The sequence below is a fragment of the Corvus moneduloides genome, chromosome 11 (genome assembly GCF_009650955.1).
Source record: "Corvus moneduloides isolate bCorMon1 chromosome 11, bCorMon1.pri, whole genome shotgun sequence".
Lineage (NCBI taxonomy): Eukaryota > Metazoa > Chordata > Aves > Passeriformes > Corvidae > Corvus > Corvus moneduloides.
The window spans coordinates 1,877,347-1,904,929 of record NC_045486.1 but is presented as its reverse complement, the minus strand read 5'-3'; the positions used below and the strand labels follow the sequence as shown (position 1 = coordinate 1,904,929).

The 27,583-nt window shown below is 45.9% G+C and overlaps 1 long non-coding RNA gene across 1 annotated transcript; it reads left to right on the top strand.

Annotated features, from left to right (window-relative positions):
• LOC116449560 lies at positions 1-27,336 on the top strand. The gene is made up of 7 exons (XR_004242434.1): positions 1-402; positions 4,173-4,261; positions 7,312-7,388; positions 14,365-15,843; positions 23,625-23,824; positions 24,863-24,985; positions 25,601-27,336. It is a non-coding gene; the product is annotated as an uncharacterized LOC116449560 (long non-coding RNA).
• Positions 27,337-27,583: the final 247 nt, after the last annotated feature.

The following is a 27,583-nucleotide window of genomic DNA, read 5'->3' as shown; positions in this document are numbered from 1 at the left end:
TTGGGCTTGGTCCTGATGGCTCTTTTCCCCTTAAAGCCTGAGCTTTGTTTCAGCCAGTAAGAGAAATTGTGCTGAAACATTGCAGGCAGCTGAGATTGTTCTTCACAAACCAGTGCAGAGAGCCCCGTGTCTCTGTTGTCCTCCTCTTTTTACCAAACTGATTAATTAATATATATTTATTCATTTACAGGCACAGAATGGATAGTTTAAATCAAGAAATCCCTCCTCTTCCTTGGCTTGGAGTTGGCTGTGTTTATCTTCAGTTTTCAAGGGGAAAAAAACCCCAACCCGTGGATTTTGTGCCTTTCTAAACCATTCCTTTGTGTGGTGATTTCACACCAGAGCAGATCCTGTTTCTCCAAAGGGGCAGGAGCAGGAATTGCTGGTCTGCAGGAAATTTGGGTGAGTACCCAGTGAGTACCCAGTGATACACGGCCCTCCCTGGGCTGGAGTGAGTCTTTTCACAATTTCCTTGGCAAAGTGTTGCAGTTTGGGGGAGTGAGTGATGTCTGGGGGTTAGAATATTATATCTGATACTTAGGCTAGGTTGGACAGGGCTTGGAGCAACCTGGTTTAGTGGGAGGTGTCCCTGCCCATGGCAGGGAGTTGGAATTAGATAATCTTTAATGTCCCTTCCAGCCCAAACCATTCTATGATTCTGTTATTCTATAATTTTCCTGTTTGCTGTTCCCACCTGCCCTTGTTAAGGGAGACCAATATAAATTCCAGTGAATTCCAGTAATAATTTGTAGTTTTGTGGCGGTTTCATTTTTCTGCCCTGTCCCTGAGCAGTTGCCAAGCACTTGGCACATCAGTGCAGGCCTTCAGGAGGTGCCCTTGGTGACAAATGAATGCCCAGTAACTCCTGGTTGGAGCAGTGTGGGGTTTTGGTGGTTGCCCAACCTCAAATACACATTCTCTGATCCCATAAGAAAGTCTCTGGTGACTAAAATGTTCTTGGGGTTTTGCTTCCTGCGGTGTTGGAATCCCCAGCTGGATTTGGGACAGTTTGGAAGGGGTTATTCCAGACAGGGCTGAGTTCACACACAGTTTTCCTGTGGCTTCAACGGGTTATGGGTGCTCTTAAATCAAACCCCAGTGACTTGCACAGCCTTGCAAGGGTTCTGTAAATTACAGCGGCACTGGGAGGAAACTCTGACTGTGGGCTTTTATACCTGATTTATTGCCCTCCTCAGGAGAGCACAATGAGGACAATGACTTTCACATGCTGAGTCAAACAAGAAACAGCCCAAACTTTGAATCGTTTTGCTCTTTGGCTACTCCAGAAAATCACAGCACATATTTAGGACCTGTCTGGGGTTCATATCTCTTACCTGATAGATGTTATCAGGTGAGAAATGATGTTCTGATTCAATAATGACTGGAAATTCTGGGCTGAGCCCACTCTGAGCCCACTCTGAGCCCCTGCTCTCTGCAGGGTCGTGTTTTGATTTGCTTTTTTAAGCTGAAGCTGCTTCCACTTGTGATGTCCTGTCCTGCCTCCAGCAGCATCCCTCGTCCCCAGGTGCTTCCCCTGACCTTCCAAATATTTTATGGAATATAAAATACATTTCTGTAACGTAGAGCTATTTTAGAAGGTTTATTAACATTTTATATAGTGTACAATGTATGAAAGTAATGGTCCAATTATTTATGTGACAAGATGTCCCTGAAAATGTTCCTATCTGTGCTGTTTTAACAAGGCACAAAAAAATACCACAACCCTCTGCTGCTAATGCCTCTCTGGGTAACAGCCCTCAGTTACAGCCACGCTGCAGTTTCATTTAACATCTGTACTACATCTATTTTGTTAAGGTTTTAAGAAATAATCTTAATGCAATTAAATAGCAACATTAAATCACAGGGACATTTTTTTTTACACCCTCTCCCAGTGAGAAGTGCAGTAACACAGCAGAGAATGACAGGGACATGCTGCTGGTAACACTCCATGTATAACACCTCTGACAAGTGTATTTATCCAGGGGAGTGAGGACATTCAGGATCAGGGTCATTTGGAGCATGTGTGGCTCAAATTGGTGGAGTCCCCATCCCTGAGGGTGGCAAAGAAGGGACTGGAGGTGGCACTCAGTGCTCTGGGCTGGTGACAAGGTGGGAACTTGATGGTCTTGGAGGTCTTTCCAACCTCAATGATTCTGGGATTGTATTCAGGGCATTTTCACTAGAAAAGGTATCAGGTGATATCAAAGGTCAGATTTTTGGCCTGCTGCTCACATTATGTTGCAAAAATATCACTATTGTTTTTTAAAAAAGCCTTTTTTCCAGCATCTTCAGCAATTTGGAAGTTGCGTTGTAACATTTTTCCTCAGGCAGTAATGGGTATGTTTGTTTATTTCATGCACAGTTGGATAAGTACCTTCCACCTGGCCAGAGGAGATAAATGCAGGCGTTTTTGTCTGAAAGTCTGAACATATTAACCATGAGAAACACCACGTGGAAAACTGAGGAAATCATTTTAAGTTTGTCCTTATAAATGCAGAAGACTGTGAAGGTGCATTTGTTTGACAGTGAGGAGATGAATAAATAAATGAAATGTAGTGGGTACTGATGGTGGATGATGAAATGATTTTGAAATGCTCTGAAAAGGGATTCCTTTAAGCTCCAGCTTTAAAAATAAAGTGAGGAAAACTTTTTTTTTTTAATATATTGTGGGGTAAAAAAAAAGAAAGAAGCAATAGCTATTAAGTGCTGGCAGATAGCTGGTGGGCTTGTGTTCAGGAATCAATCTGGATATCTCAGACAAAAATGAGCTCTGAAGTTATTCTCGTTAATGGATATTGGCAAAATCTGCAGCAGTTTTATATCACTGATAAAGGCAAAGTAAATGAAACACCTACAGCTCAATTAGCTATGAAAGGGTCTCCTGCACTGGCAGGAGGAATTGGCTCTGAAGAAAGTGATTGCAAAGTTAGTGATTGGCCTCTTGCCTTTGGTTTTTGGCATTGTCCCACTGGGCAGAGGGACCTGGCAGAGCTTCTGCTCCGTCTGGGAAGGGCCTGGACCTAAAGTGAGGGAGAAGGGAGGGAAGTAAGAGAGACTTGCTGCTGTCTGCTGCCCTCAGGGGAGGAGATTGGCATTTCTCTATCTGTGAGAAAGGAGGAAACACTCCCAGAATGGTTGGGTTGGAAGGGACCTTAAAGCCCACCCAGTGCCACCCCTGCCATGGCAGGGACACCTTCCACTGTCCCAGGCTGCTCCAAGCCCCAATGTCCAGCCCGGCCTTGGGCACTGCCAGGGATCCAGGGGCAGCCCCAGCTGCTCTGGGAATTCCATGCCAGCCCCTGCCCACCCTCACAATCCCTTCCCAGTATCCCATCTAACCCTGCCCTCTGGCACTGGGAAGCCGTTCTCAGGAAATCTGAGGATGTGGGAGATGGGAACAGTTTTCTCTGCTCACTCCTGGCCTCCCTGTGGTCTGAGAAACATCTCTCAGAAACAGGAGGGCAGCACAAATTATCCCCAGTCTGGAAGGGGCTCTGCACCAATCCCAAGGCCATTTTAATCTCGCGTGCAGGAAGCCTTTCCGGGCTCTGAGCAGCACCAGGGGATGCTCATCCCTGCCTGCAGCCCTGGCAAGAAGGTGAGACAGGAATAACAGCCAGGCTGCTGCTGTAGCACCGAGCTCTGTCCTTCCCTGGCTGAGCCGTGCTCCTTTAGCGCTGCCTGGTGCCAGGCACCGAGGAGAAAGCAAAGAGCCCCGCTCCACTTCCTACAAAACCTCATTTTGCGCACCGCTAATTAGCCTCATCCTGGATTTACTCTCCTTTACTGCCATTAGTCAGCCTGCCTAGGAAAGAGGAAAATCAAAGTCCATCTCACCATTCTGGGGCCGTACTAAGCAGTGGAATTAACTGTGAACAGGAGTTTTAGTGTCTGATCCAAATCACTTTTAAAATTTAATGAGCTCGCAGCTGTCCCACCCATGTGCTTGAGCACTTGTCCCTTCCACAAGTTATTTTTGTCCTCAGAGTCTGGTCAGGGAACAGCTGCAGGAGTTGTATCTCTGCACTGAAATACCTGAAAGCTGGAATTTTAGCAATATTTAACTGAGGATATTGGGGAGACTGACCCACACTTCTGAAGGTTTCAGTGTTTAATAAAGAACTACTGAATTTAGGATTGCACAGTGAATTTTTTTTTTTTTCCCTCTGGAGGTTGTTGTGAAAATCTGATCCTGAAGTAATTTGAGTGGTTGTTGTAAACACCGTAATTCCATGTACGATGGTTAATGTGAGTATCTGAGGTAAGTCCATAATTCTGGTTATTATGGGAAAGTAGTGCAGGTAAGAAGTATTTAAATGAGACAGGTAGAAGGACAAATGCTAAATTTAATCAGTTAGAAAAAAGTAAAGACATGAAAGGGAGTTAATATGAAGTCCTGGCTGGTCTAAATGCAGTAAATCTTATTCTGAGGGGAAAAGCTGATTCTCTGAATGAGGGGCATGAACTAAGGCAGCTGAGTAAGAGCTAAATAAGAACCCATTTTCCTGCTTATAATTTGAGTAAATTCTGCAGTGTTTTCTTCATGTGGGAACACAGGAACATCTCTGGGTGCCTGACACACACACACACAAAATTCACAGGAATATTTGTGGCAGCAAATGAGGATTTCTGTGGGACACACTGGGTTTGAAGCTAAAATGGATTTTTCTGTGGTGATCCAAGGCACTACTGGTGTTAGAATAATAAAAGGACACGCCTGTGAGTCGCCAATAAATTTAAATTTACCTAAGGGGAGAAAATGAGAAGTTACAATGTTATGGGAAGGGATTTTCCCTCTCTGTTCCTGTGCAGTAATGTGCAAATGGGAGCTGGCACTGGGGACAGGACACAGAACATCTCAGCAGGCACTGGGAAGGTTTGGCAGCTGTAAGAGCTGAACCTTGTGTGACTCGGAGCACTCTGCAAATTTAAGTTTAACACAATTTTGGAGAAGTGTTACGTTGGCTGTGAGTTTGTGACCTTCACCTGCAGGTTTTGGCTCCAAACCAAATGCTCTGATTTCTGTGGCTTTACAATAAATCAGCACAAATGCAGTCAGACCATATCACAGCTGTTTAGAAACCTGATAATTCTATAATATTATCTGGTTGCACATAAGAATAGAATATTTTGAATGTAGTGTTTTGACACTGGAATCTGTTACATTTCTCTTGTAAATTATCATCCACCTGGCTGCTTTACATAGCAGTAATTTCGTTATTACTGGATTATCGATGATATTCTTCCCTTCATTTCAACCACGACATTGACCATAAAGAAAAGCCCAAATCAATTATTTGAAATGACTCTGAAATACTTACAGTGCATTTGTTAGGATGTTTCTGAGACCCTTTTTGTGGGCTTGAATGAGATGTCCTAACCACTAATAAAGTGTGTTTTCCCAGAAGATATCACAGCAAAAAAAGCAGCTTGGTGTGGAAAAGTATCATCTCTGGTGGAACACTGGGAAGCTAACGTGTTTAAAAGTGTGCAGCAATTTAAAATCAAGTTACAAGTTAATCAGGTAACATCAGCTTTGCCTCATTTCAGCCCTGGAACAAGCACTAAATTGTGGATTTGAAACAAATGCAAGCACACGTCTGCAGCAGGTAATGTCCAACCTGGACATGTGTTCTTTGGCTCCATAAAACTTTCGTAATTTCCACCTGGATGTTGTTTTTATTGGAGCTCTCCCAGTTTCAGTTTGCTGGCTCCATAAGGGGGGCTGATTGATTTTTATGCTAATCCTAGGTGAAAAGCAGCTGTTGTAGCCACGGCTTGCACTCAGCTAATCCGGCTCATCAGGGCTGTAAACAGCCAGATAAAGCAGGGCTGCTGAGAGGGGATTTCAGTCTGTAAGGTGCTTATATCCCTTCGATCTGGGGGCTTTCCCTGGTGTTCACCTTAGCAGGGATTTGCACCAGTTTGGCCGGGCTGGGATGGGGCCCTGCTCAATGTCCCGGTGCTGATGAAGGATGGAGAGAAAGGATGGAAGGGCTTTCCCACCCCAGCTCTTGCAAAGGAGGAGAATTCCAGTGGGATGGGAGGGAAGCACCCTGTTCTTTGTGCTCCCTGGCTGGAATTGCTGCTGGATTCCTGCTTTTTTGGGGGTGTCCCTCCTGGCCCTCTTTCCCCAGCCAGAGCAGAGCGATGCCATAACGAGGGAGGGATTTACACCCGCTCTAAATGTGATTTGATACCACAAACATTGTATAAAGAGGAGCTTGTTCTTTTATTAAATACTCCCAGCCTGAGGGCACAGTTTATACAACATCATTACACCTGGTAGGAATGAGTCAGTCCTGTTCCCTTTCAAGTGATGGATGGCAGGGGGGGTGTGTATCCAGGAGAAAAGGGTTGTGCTGTTCATTCATCCACCAGCCAATGAACACTAGTGGATTTTTTATATAGATATATAAATAAATACATAATTTGGTGATATGCTGATTAACCTGGTCTAGTGGAACATTCCCTGAGCGTGGAATGGGGTTGGAACTAAATGGTCTTTAAAGTGCCTTCCAATCCAGTCCTTCCTGTGATTCCATGATTTTCTCTGTGCCAGACTCATGGATGTATCCCCACACCCCCTCCTCTCCCCTCCGCTTAATTACCTCTGCATTCACTCACCACCTCTAAACTGCCACACACAACACTGAACGCAGAATTAACTTCCTTTAGTGCCTACAACAGAATTAAACCCCAGCTTAAGCAGGGCAGACTTCAGTTATTAATCCTCCCATGAGCAACTATAATTATTTTTGCCAGCACTAATTTCATTTGCATATGTATTGTTAAGTTGCAGATCACAGGGAAGCAAGGGGGGCTTTGGGTGCTTTGCTGAATGGAGCAGTTCTGTCAAAGCACAGAAGCTGGGGGGAATAAAGTGCTGATTTAAAGGAGGGGAAAAGCAGCAATACACTGACATAAAAAGGTAGATTAACAGCTCTGAGTGTTTCTGATCTCTCTGTTTGTGAGAGGATTCCTGGGAGAGGTTGTTGTCCTACATCTGTCAGGAGTGACTGAGTTTGACAGTGAAGGTGACAGGGTGGTGGGGCTGAACAAACACAGCTCAGTGTCTGCCTTCAAACCAGCAAAAAGAATCACAAACCACTTCAGTTGCAGGTGGAAAATCAGTTTTATTGGGCTTGGCCTCGCATCGTGTGTGCCCAGAGTTCTGAGGTGATACAAACACCTGGTTGTTGGCCAAAGGACTGGAGCAAAATTTCATTTGGGCCAGTGGATGTGCCACAGTTTTTTCCTTCACAAATTTTGAGGAAACTTCAATCTATGTCACTTTGCTTTGTTTTGCAGGTTGTTGTGGCCTTGGCTGTCAGAGCGTGGGGGTTTGTTGGTGATAATTCCTGTTCCAAGCCGAAAAAAGCACTCACGTAAGTCAGCTCAGATGGTGCTTCCTCTCCCTCCTTTTTCGCAACTTATTTTTGGGTGCTAAAGTTGTCACTACCAGTTGGATGGGACAACACAGGCTTTACATTTTCCTTGTGCTGTGGTAGGAGAAGTGATTTCCGTACTTTTTGCTGGGATTTGCCTGGAAAATTATTCTGTGACAGCTGATGAAGGAAGAGTTTGGAAAGGACATGGGTTGGCTGATGTGTGTCCGCCCTTGCCTCTGTGGGCTGTACAGCAAATAACCAGGTCCTCCTTTTCCCTGGAGCCCTGAGATTCATGGCTGTCTCTCCAGTTCTTGCTGATAGTTATTTCTGGCAAACAATCTCAGCACCAAGCTCAGTCTTCTGTGCTCAGGGGTGACCTCGAGGATCAAAAATGTGAGAAAAGAAGCTGCAAATGCAACGGTGCTCACTCACCAAACCTCTGCAGGGCACCCAGTGAGCACTGTGACACTGAGACACTGTAAAAATATTATAAAAATAGGCATGTTAATAAGGGAGAAGTTGCCAAGAACTTGGGAGGAGAAGTGGGGAGCAGCAGTATCTCAAAGCCACAGCTGGGAGTTGCACAAAGCTTTTTTCTTGCTCAACAGGCACAGTGAAATAAATTTATTTTATTAATGGAAATCTCTTTTTCCAATAAGAGAGCTCAGAAGGCGGAGGGCAAGAAAAGGGAACGGTCAACTTAAGTTCTTAATGCATAGCATTTTAAACTCCTTCCTTTTTACAAATGTTTAATTCATCGCTAAATGTTCCTCTATTTAGTGCTGCTGAAATGGAGTCAGAAGTAAGAAATCCTCGAAGAGCTTGGTCCACGCAGTCATAAATGTTCCACATGATTTCTGTTTAAATCTTCAGTGCTGGACAACTTTGGACATTTAATATTGAACTCTTGATTTTTCAGGTTGTTTCCTAAACTGCACATTATTTTTAACAATTATCAGGTGGAGGTAATTTCCACAGGGGTGGGAAAGGCCCTCTTGTCCTGGGAAGAAAAATGTTACCTAAGGATGAGAAAACAGTTGTTGGAGGTGCTGGTCTAGTGAGCATGGGAACAATTTAATGGGTCAGATGAAGTCATGGAATGGTTAGGGTTGGAAAAGCCCTCCAGGGCCATTGAGTCCAGGTGTTATCCCAGCACTGCTGTGGAAGTCGTGGCCCTGCCTGGCCCAGCAGCCAGCAGGAGTCATCCTGGGAAATGGAAAAGCTTCCAAGTGTCCTCTGGCAGCCTCCAGGCAGCTGGTTCTGAATTTCTGTGGACTGAGGGTTTCAGGCTCTTTATTTCCTCAGAGCACTTCCCTGCCGGGGTGAGCAGCCCAGCCCAGCCTGCTGGGAGCTGGAGGGGAAGGATGGCCACTAAATCTGTTGGGTTGTGAGCAGGCCCAGGAGTTGTCACAGGGACACAGAGAGTGTGAGCAACTGCAGCTCCAGCAGAATCGGCTCCAGCGCTCCCGAGGCGCCGCCTGAGGATGGCATCTGTCAGGGCTGGAAGGGATTGAGGAGCAGGAACGGGCACTGGCTCTGCTCCCTCACATCCCAGATTAGCTGTGCTCTGCACTGCACAACTTCCCTGCTCTTTTTTCATCCAGCAGTGGCCTCACCTCCTCCAGCACTAACTCTGTGAGGAGGGAAACAAATGGGGCAGGAGCTGACTCAGGTGCACCAGGACAACTTTAATACTTCTGAGTGTTTTTATACCTTTCTGTGCCAACAAGAAGGAATATCAATGAAAGCTATGACTTGCAGGTGCCTGGAAGTGGCTTTGACATAGATATTCCAGAGTAAACACAGCTGGGATGTTTGCAATACAGAAATCTGTCCTAGCTGGGAACAGATGCTACAGGCACCTTGTAGAGAGAATCAGGTGTAGGTGGCACAAGGTGAGACCCCACTACAAATACAGGGGGCAGAGAGATTTGTCACATTCAGGGCAGCTGAGCTCAACTCACATGTGTTTCGTGCCTAAAAAACAATTCCATTTTTTGCTCAGACTATTCTATCCATCTCCACAGTGGGAGAACAACAAGAGGAGGAGCAGCCCTTGGGAAGGTCCCTGTCCACTACTAGAGAAGGTTCGTGTAGCTTGAAATGAAGGGAAAAAACATCGTGGATGCCCTGGTCCAGGCATATGTGAGATCCCTGGAGATCTGGGGCCATCCCCCATGAAATGTTCCCTCTCTGAGGACCTGTAGCATTCCCAGCCCAGCTCCTTTCTCTCTCAGCCCATCCTGCACATTTTCCAATGGCCTCTTTCTTTCAGTCCTCGTTCCTACTTGGATTTATCCCTAGCTCTGTGGGCAGCAGCTCAGTACAAATATCCAACAATTCCTCCTTTTACCTGCTCTGCTTGGATGGGGAGTGAGTGTGATTCCAGCAAGGATGGGAGCTGTTCCTAAATAACCCAATCTCCTGGCTTGCAGCTGTTTGAAGTGACAGACTTGGTATTTGTGTCACTGTGGGGTGGGTAACGCTCGGAGTGCTTTGGTTCAGCTCTGACAAGACAAATCTGAACATCATTTTTCACTGGACATTTTCTGCACAAATCATCTTCTGTGAATTCCCTGCATGCTCTGGGATGACAAGAACGCTGTCACGATCCCCAGGATGTGTTCTGGAACAAAATTCTTCCACAAATCTCAAACACGACATGACAGAATACAATAGTGGTGATTCAAACCTCTGTTACCAGCTGCTGCTCTCATGAGGCTGATGGAACAAGAATCCTTCAGGTAGAAGTTCTTCCTGGAAAGGGCTGTCAGGCATGGGAAAGAGCTGCCCAGTCCCCATCCCTGGAGGTGCCCAAGGAAGGCCTGGATGTGGCACTCAGTGCTCTGGGCTGGGGACAGGGTGGGCATCAGTCGAAGTCTGGACTTGATGGCCTTGAAGGGCTTTTCCAACCATAATTCCATTAGATATTTGGGTTTATGTATCACTCCAGTTCTCCCACACTTGGGTCTAAGTTTATCCAGTTAATTTGCTCAAAGCAAAATGTTCAGTGTCTGGAGAGGTCCTGTTATTTAATTGAACACCTCCCTTCTATATTGCTGCTCGTAAAGTGAATTTAACATTAAAGCAAGGACCACCTTATTTTTGTCCCAAGAGCTCTCAGTGGTTTCTAGAGCTTCTGTGTCTGCAGTCACTGTGGAACCAATTAAAACACAATTAACCCATTTGTCTCGGGTTCAAACGCAGACCTGGTGTGGGCCCCGAATGCTGGGGTGGAAGCAGCTGGTGATGTGAAGGGAAAAGGGGAGAGGAGGGTTGGGCAAGGGGAAACAATGACAATAATATTGTGCAGTAAGATGTTAATGAATTTCAGGTGATGTTTACCATGTTTGCCATGACTGGCTTTGGCTCTGGGATGGGTTTCCATCTTCCAAGAAAACAGCCAACAATTCTGCTGGCCCATCCCTCACGGATGATTGACTGTAAAACGGACGTCGTCCCAGCTTTTATACCCCAGAGCTGCTTGCTAAGTGGGGAATTGTTCTCAGGCTGAGGAATTAATAGCAAAGTTTCCCTGGCAGGAAGAGCCAGGCATTCATCCCACAGCAATTGTTCCCAGAACTGGCAAATACAAATTAAGGCACTTTGCTGCTGCATTTGTTTTTTCTGTGGAGGTCTTTATTTATGACATTTGCTGTTTAGGTTTGAAATCTCAGCCCTATATAGAGTTACACACAAATTACACAGGAAAGCAGAATGTGACTGGAGACAAGAATAAACACTACCACCAAGAGAAATGATTGTTTTCAGAAACACATCCAACCCTACCCCTTTTTCTTGTATAAAACCTGATTTTTACTCCTCAGGACCTTTGTCAGACTAAGTAAAATTATATTCTGCATTAACTCTTTTATGCTGAGGTTTTTTCCTGTTCTTAAGGGAAGCAAGAGGCTGCACCCTGAACATCTCCAGAGAGCCACACGCCTCGAGGGCCAGTGCTGGCGTGTGGAGCACCATCCCCGCTGTCTGAAGAGGGCACAGGGAGACTCTCACCATTAATAAAGGGTTCTTTGGAAACCTCTCCAACACAGCTGAAGTCCAAAAATTACTTAAAGTGCTCCGAAACGCCACTTAAGGGGCCATAACTCAGCTGAGACTGAGAGCTCCTGGTTTCTCCACAGTAACTGGGAGTTGTTCGATCCCACCACTTTTAATGACTTCAGAGTAAAAGGAAAGTTACTTTAAAGTAAGAAAATCATTCTCCCCAGTGGGAAGCTTCCTGGCAAGGTCTAATTCATGGTTTGAATGAGCTCTCTAGACCAGAGCTCGTTGAGGTGTCTGCTGGGTGAGGGGAGAGGGGAACAGCTTTGACCTGGAAATAGCTGAACTTTGGTATCAAATCTGTATTTGCTGTTGCCTTCTGTTGAACTTCAGTGTGTGCCAGGCTTGGAGGGGCACTGGAAATAGAAACATACATCTGAAACCAGCGAATATTAAAGGTAACAATGCATTAAAATAATAACAGGTAAACACTGTGCAGGAGGAGGAGATCCCTGCACCAGGGACTGAATCACTTCTGACGAGGTTAAAACAGAACAACTGACAGGAGCTAAACATTGTCATTCCTTGTTCTTCAGTGACAGAGGCATTTGTTTAATTTTGGACCTGAAGTAACAATTAAATAAGCTTTTCTAGTTTTTGCAGGAGTCAGTTTTTCAAGTCATTTAAATTAATGTTTATTTGTCTAAAAGTGTCAAAGCCAGGCAAGGATCTGGCCATGCTAAACCACCTTTCTTATTTCCTTAACTCGAGGTGTAGAGGCAGCAGAGAGAACCTGTCTGTCCTGGTTAGGCTGATCTAACACCAGGAATCTGAATTTAGCTGACACACAGATGACACCCACACCCAGCTCTTCCCTTCCCCACAGTGCTTTTTTCCATCTGTTTCTGAGGAGAGGAAAAGCAAATCAGGTGCTGGGTTGGTTTTGTTGCTGTTTTGTTCGGGAGAGAGCAGGCTCTGCTTCCTCCAGGTGCAACATTCATTTGCCAAAGCAGACAAAATTTATATTCTTTTTCAACATTTAGAATTTAATGTGGGGTTAGAGGCAGAATTTCATCCCTGTAGTGCTGTAGTTGTGGGAGCAGGAGCTGCACAGGGGTTTCAGCATCCCCTGCTGGAAATTCTTTATGAATATCCAGGTTCAGGTACATGTGGATGGTGGCTTGGCCACATCTGGACATGTCACCTTCACCTGCTCAGGCCTGAGGAGCATCAGTTGGTCATGGGTTTAGCAGAAACACAAAACAGCCCAAAATAAAGGGATTTCCAGGAGCCAGGGTGGCCCTGCAGCACCCAGCTCCCCCTGTCCCCTGCACAACCTCAACGTGAGACTTGGGAGAGCAAATACGAGGAGAGGCTTGTGAATATCTCACTGAAATTCCTCTCTGCTGATCCCCAAATTTCCAGTTCTGGTTATGCAGCACAGGGAAAATCACAGCCTTTATGCAGCACTGAAGAAAATAAGCAAACTTTTATATTCCTAAGCTGTTAAAGTAAGAGCTGGAAATCCTGGATGTGCTCCATACACTCAGAAAATCCAGGGTTCCATTTCTGTATTTTTCTGATTGGTGCTGCACTTTCAGATGCTCTCATTTCACACGTGGAAATTGGTGATGAGCAGATTAAGGGATTTCCTACCACCTGTGGAGTTACTAGAAAAAGCAGGTGCTGGTTATGCTGGAAATAGAATTCTACCTTGGAATTTAGACTTCTTTTATTTGCACACTTCTGAGAAATGAAACATATGTGACTCCTAATGATCTAAGTTATTAGAGAGAAAAAGAAAGCTTTAAGGGATCTGGCCCCAAGACTGTGTCCTATTAATTGTAAATGTAAAATAATTTCTCTGATGACAATGGAAAACTGCACAGTAATTACAGTGGCCCAAGAGAAGAAATTACTGTGGAGTCTCAAGTTATGAAACGGCTCCAACCTTTTTTAATATCACAGAAATGCTCAGACTTCATGCAAGAAAAGCAAAATACCCCAAGGTAGTCTAATTTAATCTCCCAGCAAACAGAAATCCTTTTTTCTCTATATGCAAATCCATTTTTATTGCAGCAAAGAGCAATGTGTACTTCGTTTTTTTTCTTTTAGCTCATTGGAAACACAGCTGATGTAATTGGACAATTGATGTAATTGCAAACGCAATTGCAGTAATTGCACATGCAAATAAGGGATTATTCTCAGGGCTATAAAACTTCTGGGAGCAGGTACAATGTACTCCTGCATTGCTTGGCACATAATTGTATGGGTATTTTGCACCAAGGTTTTTATGCAGCTCCTGCCTCCTTATTTATTTGGGAACAGCTCCGTTCCCTAAATATGAAATATCCTTTACACAGCAAGCAATAAAAATAATGGGTTCCCCGTAATACTCAGAGCTGGGAATGCATTATTTCTAAACTGTGGTGCCTTTTACTTTATGGAGAGTGAAATAAACACTTATGGGAGATAAAACCTCATTTAAGCTCCACAGCCACGGGGACCATCGGGAATGTTTGCTCGTCCTGATGGCAGTGGAAAGGGGACATGGCAGGCAATCATTTATGATATTTTTTTAAACCTGTTGTTGCTAATGATAACATTTTAAATGTAATAACTTTTCCTTTCACTCCTTATCTTTCCGTTTCCTTGTGTCAGGAGCTGCTCTGTGGTAAAATCCTCGTTTGTGTGTGAGGAAAAGCCACGCATTAGTGCAGCCCAAGTGTTTCATAGCTCTGCTTCCGAGCTGCTGGAGTTCAGCATGGAGCTGTGCATGCTCAGGTCATTCCTTGGCATTGGATAATACCTCTTTTCCTTGTTTTCCCCTCCTTTTTTACCCCCTGACTGCAGTGGAGGCACCAGCAGAGTGTTCCAACAGCACCAGGCTTTAAGGGAGCTGGTAGAGCCAGATCCAGGTAACATGGGCTGAGTACATTGAATTTATTACTTTTATTGTCTTCTATTCCAGAGCAGGAGTGTCTGCAAGCTCCACATCTGCTATTAAAGGAAACTTTGAATTTATGAGGCAAGTAAAACTCCAGACTGGGATATCATTGTTGGTAAAAGCCAGTGGCACTACAGGAATAAAGTAGAAACGCTAGTGATGCCTCCTGACATTGGAGAGGGCCAGGCAGGTTTCTGTTGTGGACAGGAACATCCAGGCAGGTGTGGCAGAAAGGCAGGAAGGGAACAGTACCTGAGGGAGAACAGGGCCATGTTCTCAGCTGTGAGGATCAATAGAGATCAATTTCAGTGTACAGGAAATGCTTTTCCATACAATCACAGAAATATCTCCCCCAATATGTATTTAAAGCCAGAGGGATCCCTAGGAAGAGCTACAACACTTTATTTCCAAGAGTTTCCTGGGCCAAGAAAGGGGCAGGAAAATGCACTTTCCCATTCATATAATTTTGGCCCAAGGAATGAATTTTTCAGATCAAGCCATCGTTTTTATTGTGGTTCTGTGGTGCTGTGGTTCCCAGAATAGCTCCAGGACTGACCCAGGGGTGATGTGAGCCCACTTCCTCCTCACTGTGAGGCCAATTCCTGTATTTGTCCATGTTCCTGCCTCAAACTCCATGTTCCTCATCACTCTCTGAACACTGGAGTGACTCTCTTGGGAGAATGGTAAAGAAGAGGGAATTGGATTCCCAAAGGCTTGTGCTTCCTCATAAATTCCTCTCTGTATAGGGTGGTGTCTGTATGAAAATTATGGATTTTTGCTTTGCAGAAGTATTGGTGGCCTGACACTGCCAGAGTCTGGGTTATTCACACTTTTACCTCAATGCAGTCTGACAGTTCTTGTTCCAAAGCCACGCTCTGCAAACACAGAGGTGCCCAGAGCCCCGAGGTTTGCCCTGCACAGACACAGGGGCATGATCCACAGGGCAAGTAATCCTGGGAATTGCCTGTCTCGGGTGGCCAGCTCCAGCTCTGGACAAGGGAAGGGTTGTGGCACTGCCCTGTCTGCAAGAATTAAATTTGAGAACAAGATTATTTGCAGGTTCTTGCTGTTTAATCTCCCTGAGAAGGCCCTGCCGTGCTTTGTTGAACAAACACTTACATGAGATGGGAGCTTGATCTTCACATGACGTTTGTAGCTTGATAGGAAGAACCTCTGGCTTAATCTGTTCTACTAAGAGATGGGGATTTATTTTATTTATCAAATTCAAGTATGATCTTAGGGTTAGTTCTTCAGCTGATGTGCTCCAGTGTAGAACAGTGTTGGATCTGGTGGAGAAATTCTAATGCAAGTAAAGGCTTTATGCTTCCCTCATTTCACCTTCTCTCATTTTCTTTGTCTTAATTCCAGTAGAAAGACATTCTGTTTTACCTTCGTTTGTGTTTATTCTCAGAGTAAGAGCTTTCACTGCTCGCCCACTGCTGTCCATGGATTGGGAATGCAGTTCCTCTGGATCCAGGGTATCTTCACACTCCTGATGGGCAGGTGAGCTCATATTTCCATAGAAAAACTGAATGGCAGAATGGTTTGGGTTGGAATAGACCTTAAAGATAATCCACCCCTGTCCTGGGCAGGGACACCTTCCACAGAGCAGGTGACAAGATGAGGGAATAGAAGTCAGTGACAGCAGTCCTTCACCTGGAGCAGAACTGATGTTCCAAATCCACAGAGCTGTGTGTCACACAAACAGATGAAACACAGGTTTAGCAGTAAGTGCAGATTGTTAAAGGGGAAGGTGATTCGAGCCCTTTGTGGGACAGAGCTGTTTCTGTGTCACAGTTCCCAGTGTTGTTCCCCTCCTGGGCTGTCCTGCAGGGCCCTCTCGTTCCAGAGGCTGGGCTGAGGCTCCACGAAGGTCTATTTGCAAAACCCCAAACAAAGCCTTGTATTAAAACCAATCCCCCATATGGTGGCAGCCTTTTGAAAGAGATGGGGGAAAACTCCTTCCATTGAATGTTTGTTTTAATGCAGTCAGAAAGAAAAACAGATCATGTGGAATGGCTCCTCTCAATTCCATGGGGAAAAATGGGCATCTCTGAAGCACTTCCACGGAAACCTGAGAGAGGGAGAGGCTGCCTAATTCCTTGCTAACAAGATTATTTCGATTCTTGACCTTATATCAAGACAGGAGTGGTTTTAATCATTTCCATCACTTCTCAAGTGCTTATAACAGTCATAGTCTTAGATAAATATAATTCTTGCCTTTGTATAATCTTCTCTATTTTCATAGAATAAAACTACATTTTAGGCTAAAAAAAAGGTGGAATTTCAAATGGACAGTGCAAACGTGCAATTTTAATGTACTGAGAGATAGAAGGATGTAAACCCATAAATATATCACTAAAATCAACCATGTGTCCTCATGGCACAGTCATGAAAAATGTCAGCTTCATTAGCAAGGTGAAGGCTTTGTGTGATTCCCCCTGGAGAGCTGCCAATATAACTAAATACAGTCAATGGTATAAATATAGGTCCCAATATAAAAAACAGAGGTCCCACTTCTGCTATCTGTGTTGTTGTGAATGCCTCAGCAGAGGCTGCACAGTGACTTGGTAGAGTTTGTTCCTCTTCCCTGAGACATTTCTGCTGGTGTTCAGCAAATTCCAAAATTAGGTGTTCAGCAGCATCCTCCTCGTTCCCAGCAGCTTTTCAAGAGCAGCGAGCCCTGTGCTGGCAGCTCCTCTGCTCTCTGCTGCTCCTGGCAGGGAGCTGTGGGCAGGGAAAATCTGTTTGCCAGAGATTTAAGTCCTGTAAAGCAGGGCCGTGAACTGGAAAGCACGCCAGGGAAAGTGGGGCTAATTCCTTTAACTGCCCCGTTAGGCTTTGCTCCTCACTCCTCCAAGGATCCGACTGCTGAGGAAAAGCTGTTTCCTGGGAAGCTCTGCCACCACTGGAGGCTCTGGGGCTTTCCAAAGGGCCTGTTTGGCAGCAGTGCTGCGAGGGAGGAAAGGCTTCAATCTGAAGTGACTCAGTGCAAGGAAGAGCTTTTTTTTTGCCTCCTTTTCCCTTTGTTCCGTGGCTGCTGCCTGCCAGAAGCACTCGGCTCAGACAAGCAGAGGCGTTTGGGAGGCAGGAAAATCCCAACACCACAGCAGAGTGACACTGTTTGCCCCCAGCTGTGGCAGGGAAGAGCAGCCTCTCTGTGCTGTGGCATCCAGGCAAAGCACCAGGAGAGCTTTTTTTGGGGGGCAGGTTTAGAACCGTGGTGGCTGTGACAGTGTTTTGCCTTTCTTACTGCTCCGAGTGAGGCTGATGTGCTGCCCTCAAATGACCTGCTCCTGCAAGCTTTCATCCCCCAGTGAAAATAAAAAGAAGGACAGGAATGCACCAGTGACCCACAGGTGTGAGGAGCTCTGAGGGGATCTGCAGTACCAGCTCCACCTGCCTGGCACCCTGGTCCTGCAGGAACTGTTTTCCCAACAGCAGCTGTGAAGGCAGGGCAGGATTTAAAATACAGTTCAGGAAAGAATGGAGAAATCCAGGAAAGATGGAGAAGGACTTTTTACAAAAACATGGAGTGACAGGAAAGGGGCAGATGGTTTAGAGATGAAAGTAGTAGGTTTAGATGGGATGTTAGGAAGAAATCCTTCCCTGGGAGGGTGGGCAGGCCCTGGCACAGGGTGCCCAGAGCAGCTGGGGCTGCCCCTGGATCCCTGGCAGTGCCCAAGGCCAGGCTGGACATTGGGACTTGGAGCAGCCTGGGACAGTGGAAGGTGTCCCTGCAGGGGTGGGATGGGATGGGCTTTAAGGTCCTTCCAACTCAAACCATCCTGGGATTCTATGAATAACCTGAGTTGAAAGGAACTCCCAGGGATCACCAGCAGTGATGGGCCCCCCACCCAGGTAATGATTCTTGTCCTGGACCCCTCTGCCCCTCTTTGTGCTCAGCCCAAAGTCCCCTCTGTGCTCAGGGGAAGGGACTTGGTTTCTTGGCCTCTCTCCACCCCTGGCTCATGGAAATGCAGTGTCTGTGCTGACTGGCAGCTCGGAGAGTCACAGCCTGCTTATTGTTTTAGAAATAAAGATATTAGCATGCAAATGACTCTGGGAGGTGTTTCTTCTCATTAGAGAATGGAGATCATTTGATAAAAGATGCAGAGCACTTCATCTGTAAAAGGGTTCAGCAAATTTGTCTTGTCTCCACGGCTCTCTCACCATGAGAGCTCGGGGAGTGCAGCGGGGAAAGCTCGGGAGACAAATGGTTTATGACACTCAGGTTACCTTTACTGTGCAAGGTGGGCGTGAAATGTTTTATGGGGAGACAAAAAAGATGATGGGCAATTAACTACAAACTCATGCAGCAGGTTTATCATATGTTCAGCTCATCCATCTGTGTCTCAGTCTCCAGCAGACTCATGAGTTTCATCAAGAAAACCATTTTCAAACTGGCAGAGCAAAACCGATCGGTTTTGCCTCTGAGCTCCATGGAGGTTTGCAGTGCTTTTATCATACATTTATGGTTTACAGATGCAAAATACACATGTAAGGGAAAAGAGGGGGGCACATGCTTCTCCCCTTGCAGGGGGCACGTTTTGAAATATTTCTCACCCAGGGACCAGTTCTGCAAAAGCTTGTGTGCATGTGAATGGCTTTACTCAGATTAATGGAATCCTTTGGGTTGAGATGCTAAACACGGTGTGTAACTGCATTTAAATTCCAGCCCCTGTCCTGTGATACTGAAAGAATGGCTCAGGGAATGAGGAGAGGAAGGATGAGCTGGTGGTTAATGACTGAATTGTTCTGGAAAATGTTGGTGCTGGTTTTGCCTCTGCTGCAGATGGTCTGTGTGACCCTGGGTCAATCACTTGGTCTGGATGTAACTCAGTTTTGGTCTGTAAAGTCACAGAATCATGGAATGAGTTGGATTGGGAGGGATCTCAAAGCCCATCCAGTGCCACCCCTGCCATGGGCAGGGACACCTCCCACTGTCCCAGGCTGCTCCAAGCCCCAATGTCCAGCCTGGCCTTGGGCACTGCCAGGGATCCAGGGGCAGCCCCAGCTGCTCTGGGCACCCTGTGCCAGGGCCTCCCCACTCTTAAAGAATTTATTCATAATTTCTAATCCAAACCCACCCCCATCAGCTCAAGGCCATTCCCTGTGTCCTGTCCCTCCATGCCCTTGTCCCAAGTCCCTCTCCAGCTCTCTTGGACCCTTTAGGCACTGGAAGGGGGCTCTAAGGTCTACCTAGAGCCTCACAGGGAACAATTCCCTCCCAAAATCCCATCTATCCCTGCCCCTGTCACTGTGAAGCTGTTCTCTCTTGTCCTGTCACTCCATGCTCTTGTAAAAAGTCTCTCTCCAGCTCTTGCTGACTCCCTTCAAGTCAGGATAGTTGTTGTCTTTTCAGTCTGTTTGTGCCAAATCAGTTAATACTTCACAATTGCCCTTCTCAGTATTATGCCAATGAATATCTTATTGAGACATTTAAGTACTAATCTTACATAAATAATTTTTTCCTTAACTAATTAGCTGGACACAGTCTTGCCAGATTGTTTAAAAAAGAAATTGATTTTTGGAATCAAAGGTAATTATTTTTATCCTCTGAATCTTCAAGGGCCTCTTCTCTTTTCAGCCTCTAAATGTAACTGCTCCACAAAAAGCACACAGCTCTTCCCTGGAGACCAGGCTGGGGAGGGGGTCAATAAAGTGGGAGTTTGGGACTAATCAGTGAGTGCCACAAAGCCCTGGGATGATCTCTCTCTCTCTCACCCTGCATTAGGGGAGCCCAGGTCACTTGGGAATAACCCTAATAAGTTTGATAAAGAATTAAGTGGTGCAGGTCCCTGGGTCTGCCACGGGGTCACAGGTGCACAAACGCCTCCCTGTGTGCTTCCAGCTGTACTTTCCCATGCCATGCTCCACTTTCCTTACAGGAAAACCACTTGAACAAAGCAGTGCCCTAATTTTTTATTAATTTTCCGAATCAATGTGCATTCTTTATTGCTTTAGAAGACTGCTGTTGATGGAACACTGTGCAGCAGCGAGGGAAATGCTGCCTTTAAATTCCCTCCCTCGCCACTCGACGCCGCTGGAGGAAGGGAACTCCTGGAGAAAGATGTTGGCCTTGTGGACTTTACTGACAGTCCATAAATCGTAGTTTTGTCAGCCCAAAGAGGTGCCATAAAGGGAGCAGATTAGAAGAGATTAGTTCTGCCAGGTGGCCTGAAGGGAGAATTTACAGCTCCCCTCTGCCTGCCCGGGGAGCTGCGTGATATGGGGGCTCAGAGGTCGGGAGAATCCTCCTGCTCCTCTCACACCAACAGGAGAGCTGCTGTCCTGGGGGAAGGGGAAAGGAGGGATCAGGAGAGGCTGGGGGTTATTTTTCCCTCTCTCTATTATTTTTGGAAGAGGCTCATTTCTGATTTTTGTCACAATGTTTGTACTTGATAGAACCAAACACTGCTGGGATGAGATGGGTTGGGAGGGGAGGGACCTTAAAGCTCATCCCATTCCACCCTGCCCTGGCAGGGACACCTCCCTCCATGTGAAATGTGCCCAGGTGATGCTGATTGATCCCTCAGGACACTCATGGGATGCCCAGAAGAGTGAGGGGAGGATGTGAAGGCAGAGGAGGAGAGCTCCCCAACAACCACCAGCTCAGCTATCAGTCGTCAATGGGATTTAGCTTAAAACATCCCAGAATCAGTGCTGCAGTTGGTTGTTGCGGTACCCTGGAATCTGGGCACCAAAAAAGTTTTGGAAAATTGAAATTCACTTTGGGAATGATAATGGGGCATTGTCCCTGGATTTCTGCTGGCTCATAAAAGCTTCAGGAGCCTGGCTTTCATGGCTCAAACCCTGGATTCAAACAGGAGCACCTGGGAAGTGTGGCTCCTGCCAGAAAACACCTGGGGTAAAATAGTCAGGAATTCTGAAGGAATGAGGGAAGGGAAAGCTTTTACTGCAGAGTCCAAGAGGGAGTGAGGGCTATCACAGATTTGCTAGATTGAAAGTGCTTTTAGGTCTGGCAGAGCAGAGGGGCTTTAATCCCTTGGCTGGGACAGGGAGTGAAGAGCCATTAACTCATGGAGCCATTCCCAGCTCAGGTAACACAAGATGTGCCTTTCTTCCCTCCCTGCTCCACAGAAAGGCAGGAAAACCTCGTCCTTTGATGGCCAGATTTTAATCACGCCTTGTATGATGCACCAGGAATCCGAGCTGTTTGTCTGCATTCCTAAACAGCGAAATAAATGTATCTGCTGTAATTTCACCTGAATTTGCATGGGTAAAATGCCTTCCATCTCAGTTTTTCTCCCTCATTTTCAACAGCTGTTTCCTATTTTCCAATAGAAATGCGGATATTTTAGAAGTCCTTATAATGTGATCCTGCAAATCTGTCACAGTAATGAGTTCTCTGCAGTCTGGAGGTGCCTCTGTGGTTCTTATTTTGATCACGGGATGCTACAGAGAGAAAACCTGCTGGAAAAAGGCACTGTGAGCCTGTGGGAGAGCACCTTTTCCATTTTCCTGCTCCCTCCAATGTTTTTTGTAAATTCTTTGGAAAATCCTGTTTCACATTATTTTAGAAAGGGATACAAGGTGAAGGCATGGAAGTTTAAATGCTTGTTGTTAATAAATAAACATGAAAATCAGAATTTAAAGAGAAATATCATTGTGTATCTTATCATTTCAAAAAGCCAGTTTATTTCTACAGTCACTCTGGAACAGTTTGAGATAGTTTTCCTTTAATATTTTCCATTTCTAGTCTATCATAACCATGAGAATGGTTTGATAACCTGAATTTCCCTGTGGTTTATTTATCTGTGGAGGAACTGGTCTGGAGAGAACAAGTTCATCTAGAAGTGCCTATTTTACTTGATGGGACATTTGCTCCCTCCCAGAGCTGGAATATTCTGTCCCCGTTTTGTTCACTGAAGAAAACGAAATGCAAAATAAGCAGGGAGAGGGGAGCTGTGCTGATAAAATATGAGACATTTGTTAATGTGCATCATGCACATGTTCAGAGCCTTCAAATGGGGCCCTAAAATTTATCTTCGTTCTGCAGTCAGTGCTCCCTCATTCCTAAGGAATAACAGCCTGTGCCGAGCCAGCAACACAGAGTAAGGTGGGAAAGGTTCCCTCTGTGCAGGCAGGGCTGCTGTGAACAGAAATGTGACTTTTGGATGCAAACTCAGAGGGGCAGGGCTGGGATTGTCCTTGAGCAGCACGTGGCCCCTGCTCCGTGCCTTTGGGGTGTTCTGGGCAGTGCTGGCACAGGATGGGGAGTTTGGCTTTTATCAGGAGTGCAGGGAGCGGCCTCGTGCCCAGGAGCACCAGCACCTGGCACTGGGGATGGTTCAATTGTTTAAAATTCAAAATAAGCAATCAACCCATTGTCAAGTGGTCAGGTGAATGTATTTTAAAGTACTTAATTGCTGGTTAATTGCCATGCAGGTTACTATGCTGGCCAATAAAATTCCTGGGTATGTCTGTTGCCACGATGTGAGTTTTTGTGTCTGGACTGACAATCCTAAGGCAGCTGCACAGCTTCTGCCTGGTGTACAGATCTCAAAGAGGTGCTCATCAATTTTTTAAAACATGAGCTGGCACTGGTTCAGTAAAAGAATTGAATTAAATGAAAATCATGAAATTGGGAAGCTTAATTAAAATAGCTGCTGATATAAAGTGCTAAGGGATAAGACCTGTCATGATGACAATAAAAAAATTAGAAGTCTGTAAAAGAAACTTTCCATCTTGCTGGCCACTGGCTTTTCCATGGTCACTCCAGCTCTGGGAATATGTCACTGAGTGTTTGGGCTCTGGTAGCCGTGCTGGAATAACTCTAAAAGAGCCTTCTCCAAGATGTGACAAACCCCTGATGTTTCAAACTCCTCCTGAAGCCAGGAACTGCTCCCCAGGGAAACTCTGCTGACACCGGAGGAGCTTCTGGATGGAGAAGACCACGGTGGAGCTCCAGGGTGTGAGCCTGGGCTCCAGCACAGGTAAAATCCAGTCTTCCCTCTGGGATGGAGCCTTGGCCATAGGGAGGAGCTGTGCTCTGCCTGGGGAACATTGAGAAAAAGAGTGCAGACATTTTAAAGCCAATTCTGGTTGTTTTTCAAACCTGAGCTGTGCTTTTGTATGTCCTTGGATATTTGAAAAGCCTAAATTAGCATTCAGAGAGCTGTTGGCAATTTGGGGGCCAGATTTTGCTCTTATTTCCCTTTCTACAAAGCAGGAATGTGTAAAGAGGAATTGGCAGCGCACCCAGGACAGATTTGAGCTTGTTTAAACTGAGTTTCTAGAATTGCTTTGCTCTTCTTCAGGCTGTGTGAGCTTCCAAGCCGGTGCTTCACTGGGGGAGCGATGGCTCCTCTGGGCCCTGCTCTGAGCACATCCCCAGCCCAGCTCCCGGTGACTTCCAGGGTGAAATCCTCACTCCTCTCGCCGAGTCCAGCCCTGCGTTCCTGCCAGTGATCCGGTGTTTAATGCTCCCCTCGCTGCTGCCGGCTGGGATGGATTCCAGGTATTCCTGTGCCTCCTGCCAGCTTTCCAAGCCGTTGCTGAGGGCACAGCAGCATCCCTTTGATGAGCTGCTGCAGGGCAGTGCTGGCAGTGCCGCGCTGTCCGGAGGCTCCCGCGAGCTTTTCCTGGGCTGGGCTTGTTCATTCTGTGTTTGGGCTGGAAAACAGAGAGAGGCTTTAGAAGTGAACTAAATTGCTGCAGCAGAAGGGAAATGGTGGAAGTTTCCAGCACCTCCATCCCTGGCAGTGTCCAAGGCCAGGCTGGACGGGGCTTGGAGCAGCCTGGGATAGGGGAAAGTGTCCCTGCCCGTGGGTGTGGGACTGGATGGGCTTTAAGGTTCCTTCCAACCCAAACCATTTTGGGATTCTATGATTCTATAAAATCAAAAATTGCAGGTTGTTGAGCTTTTTGGCACTTCCTTTGTGTCTTTTCCTTTCCTGTTTTGCTGCAAAAAGGATGGAGGATTTGTAGCCGCTCCAGGCGGAGGGGCCAGTGTGGAAGGGATGGGCTGCCGTTTGGCTCCAGGCTCCGGGGAGGCTGTCACTCACTGGCAGTTGCACAGATTTGCAATTATTTTGGAAAATGTTTGGGTTCTGAGACCCAAACCCAACAGACCGAAAGCCTGTGGGGCATGGAATGAATTCAGAGCCCCTGAGCTGCCGTGGGCAGTGCCAGCACTCCCCAGCCTGCCTGCAGGGAACAGCCAGAAACGCTTTGTTCCTCAGGTTCCCCATCAGGAGTTAGAAACATTCCTCCTTTACAAGTTAATTTCCATTGTTCACAAGAAAGGGATTAAACGTTAAGTTCATTACCATTGACATTCATCTGAAATGGCTTTAAAAATGCACATCTAGAACCAAAGTGGAACTAAGGAAGTTTGTGTTCAGGTCTGGATCATTTCTAATAATGGAAGGGATAAATAGATACTTTCAGTGAAAATATTTCAAAATTAATGTTGATTTGGACACTGTCCCTATATCAAAGAGCCCCCAGAAGAAAATGTTGCTTGATTTGGTTTTTTTTCTGATGGATTTAACAGGTATTTAACAAATTGAAGCCGTTCTCCATACTATGATACCTTCTGAAGCATCCCATATGCAACTCTCAGTAAGGCTTGGCTGTGTTTAACATAATTCACATTTTCAAGACACAAGGTTCTGGGGTAAATGTTTATTTTGATTTTCCCTCCTCACTCTGCACCTTCTAGAATATGACAGGAATTAGCCCAGACCCCACCTAAGTGGAGCAAAAGGCAGAGCCATTCTGTTTGATGTCCGTGACAAAAAACCTGGGATGGAGGACAAAACTATCAAAAATCAATACTTCAAAATCTCTGTCTTTCAGAGAAGATTTAAAAGCCTCTTCCTCGGAGGCCTTCCTGAAAGGCTTTGTTTCAGGGGATGCCATTTTCAACGAGGGGCAGGAGAAAGCTGGGAGAAAAAAAATTAAATTGTTTTCCCAGTTCAGTCATCCTGGAGAGGAGCTCTGTGAGGAAACTCTGCCTTCAAAGGCCAGGGGGAAGCAGGACAAGTAAAAGCATTTGTTTTCCCCCATAAAGGCACCTGTTGGTGAAAACATAGACATATTTTGTTTAAATTTAAATATTTCTTTGGAGCTTTGGGATTGTGGGCAGAGTTTTAACCCCCTGCCTTGGCTCATGAGGTGCAGTAACTGAAGCTCTGCCTCTAATTTGTGTGGTGTTTAATTGAGGAGTGAATGGAGGAATTTCTTTGCCTTCTTAACTCAGCCTGCCTTGCATTTGCATGTTTTCCCCCAGGAACTGCCCATCTTGCACAAAAAAGGACAAGGAGAAATGTCATTGCAATGGGAATAAATGGGAAATGGTGGCATGAAAAGGGGCCTGCCATGAACTGCTCGTGATGTCACCTGAGACTTTTCAAAGGAGTGGCTTGAAAATAACGACTTTCACCAGAAAATGTGTATCAAAATGCAACCTGAAACGTGTATCAAAGAAGAAAATGTAATTGCTGGGAGTGAGCTGAGCAGAGAGACCTCCTACAAGAGAGAAATGTGAGCTGGAACATGCAGGAGAAGCCAGGAGTTAGTCTCAGGGAAGTTTTAATCCTTTTGTGGATGCATTTTCTCCCTGGCTGCCTGCAAAGCCGAGGCTGGTGCCCTGGCACGGTGTCAGAATGGAAGAGCTGCGAGCAGAACTGAGCATTCCCAATGTGCAGAGTTACTCCTGGTTTACTCCTTTAGTAGGGACCCTCTGCCACCTGCCCTTCACCACTGCTTGTGCCACGTGGCCCTGGGCAGTCACTTCACCTGTCCTGCCTTAAATCCACCCCTCCTGAGGGAGGGAGTGACAGGGCTGGGCACCTCCAGGTGGGAATTGTTCCAAAGTGCCAGATAGGATTAAAGGAAAGAACAACCTGTGGTGGTTTGGAGGTAAAGCTTCTCCCTGGGTGTGCATCCATGTGCCAGTTCTCAGTCTAAAGCAAACATTTCAGGTGGTGGGGAAGGTCCCCCTTTCATGTTCCCTGCCTGAAGCCCCCAGGCTGGGAACAGTTCCTCTGGAAAGATCTGCAGGGTCTGGATGCCCACAGAGCATTAAGGCTGGAAAAGCCCTCCAGGATCATCCACTGGCTGTACAGAGAAAAGGAACTGGGGATCTCCAGGGGGTTTTATTTTCCTCTAGTTTTTGCCCCTTTATTGTGTTCTGACCTTGCAAAGCAGGGATTGTCCTGCAGCAAAAGTCACCTTTTTATCAGAGCCTCATGTGAAGCATTTCCCTCACTGCAGACCCAGGGCTCGCGTTCGAGGGCTGGGGGCACTCCCAAAGCGAGTCCTAAACCAAGAAGTAGTGCAAGAAATGGATCATTCTTTGGTTTAATGCTAATAGAGGTTCTGGCTCCTCTGGGTTGTCATAAAGTGCAGTGACTGAGTTACACCCTTTCCTATAGTTTGATTAATTCTGGATCAATTGCTGCTGGGTTTGTATCTGTAGCAGCTTTCACTGGAGGCAGGAGGTTGGGGAAATACTATTGTTCAAACAGTTTAGGATTAAAATGGGATGAATAACTTTTATGGGAGAAGAATAATACATTTAATTTTGAATTTGTTATTCCTTGGGCTTCCTGCAGCCTGCTCTGCTTTCCTCCTGGGTTTCGTGGGAGAGGGAGACAAGAACTGCAATATCTGTTATGATTAATGGCCTGGAGGAACCTAATGGTTATGGAATTACTGCATGTTTGAAGGGTCTGACATGGCAGATAATTTCTCCCTGCTCCCCTTGCCCTGGCAGCACAAGATTTAGACTTGCTGATGCTCCCGAGGAGCTGTCCCAGCCCCAGCTGCAGAGCTGAGGCCCAGAGATGGTGGGGATAAGGTAAATAACCTCTCTGGCCACGGGCAGCTTATCTAAATGAAAACCCAGCTCAACCCCCTCGGAATCTCTGCCATCACTCCTGCAAAAGCCCATATTTAAAATAGAAAATGAAATGTTGGAGTTTTCAAATTCAAGTGGGTGCAAGTATTTCAGTTCCAAAAAAATAAAAATTAGATGGCAGATTGTGAAAAAATAAATGCTGCAGTGTCCAAAAATGACAGAGTGCAAAATCCCACTTTTTATTCAGAGCAAACAAAACCAATCAAGGCCTTTCACAGGACATGAATGGAAGGGACCCACCAGGAGCTCTGAGTCCAACTCAGCCTGCACAGAACCAGCTCTGGAGTTCCACCAGCACCTTTGTGGTAGGAAATGTCAGAAATACCATTAAAGATGTTCATTCCCAGCTCC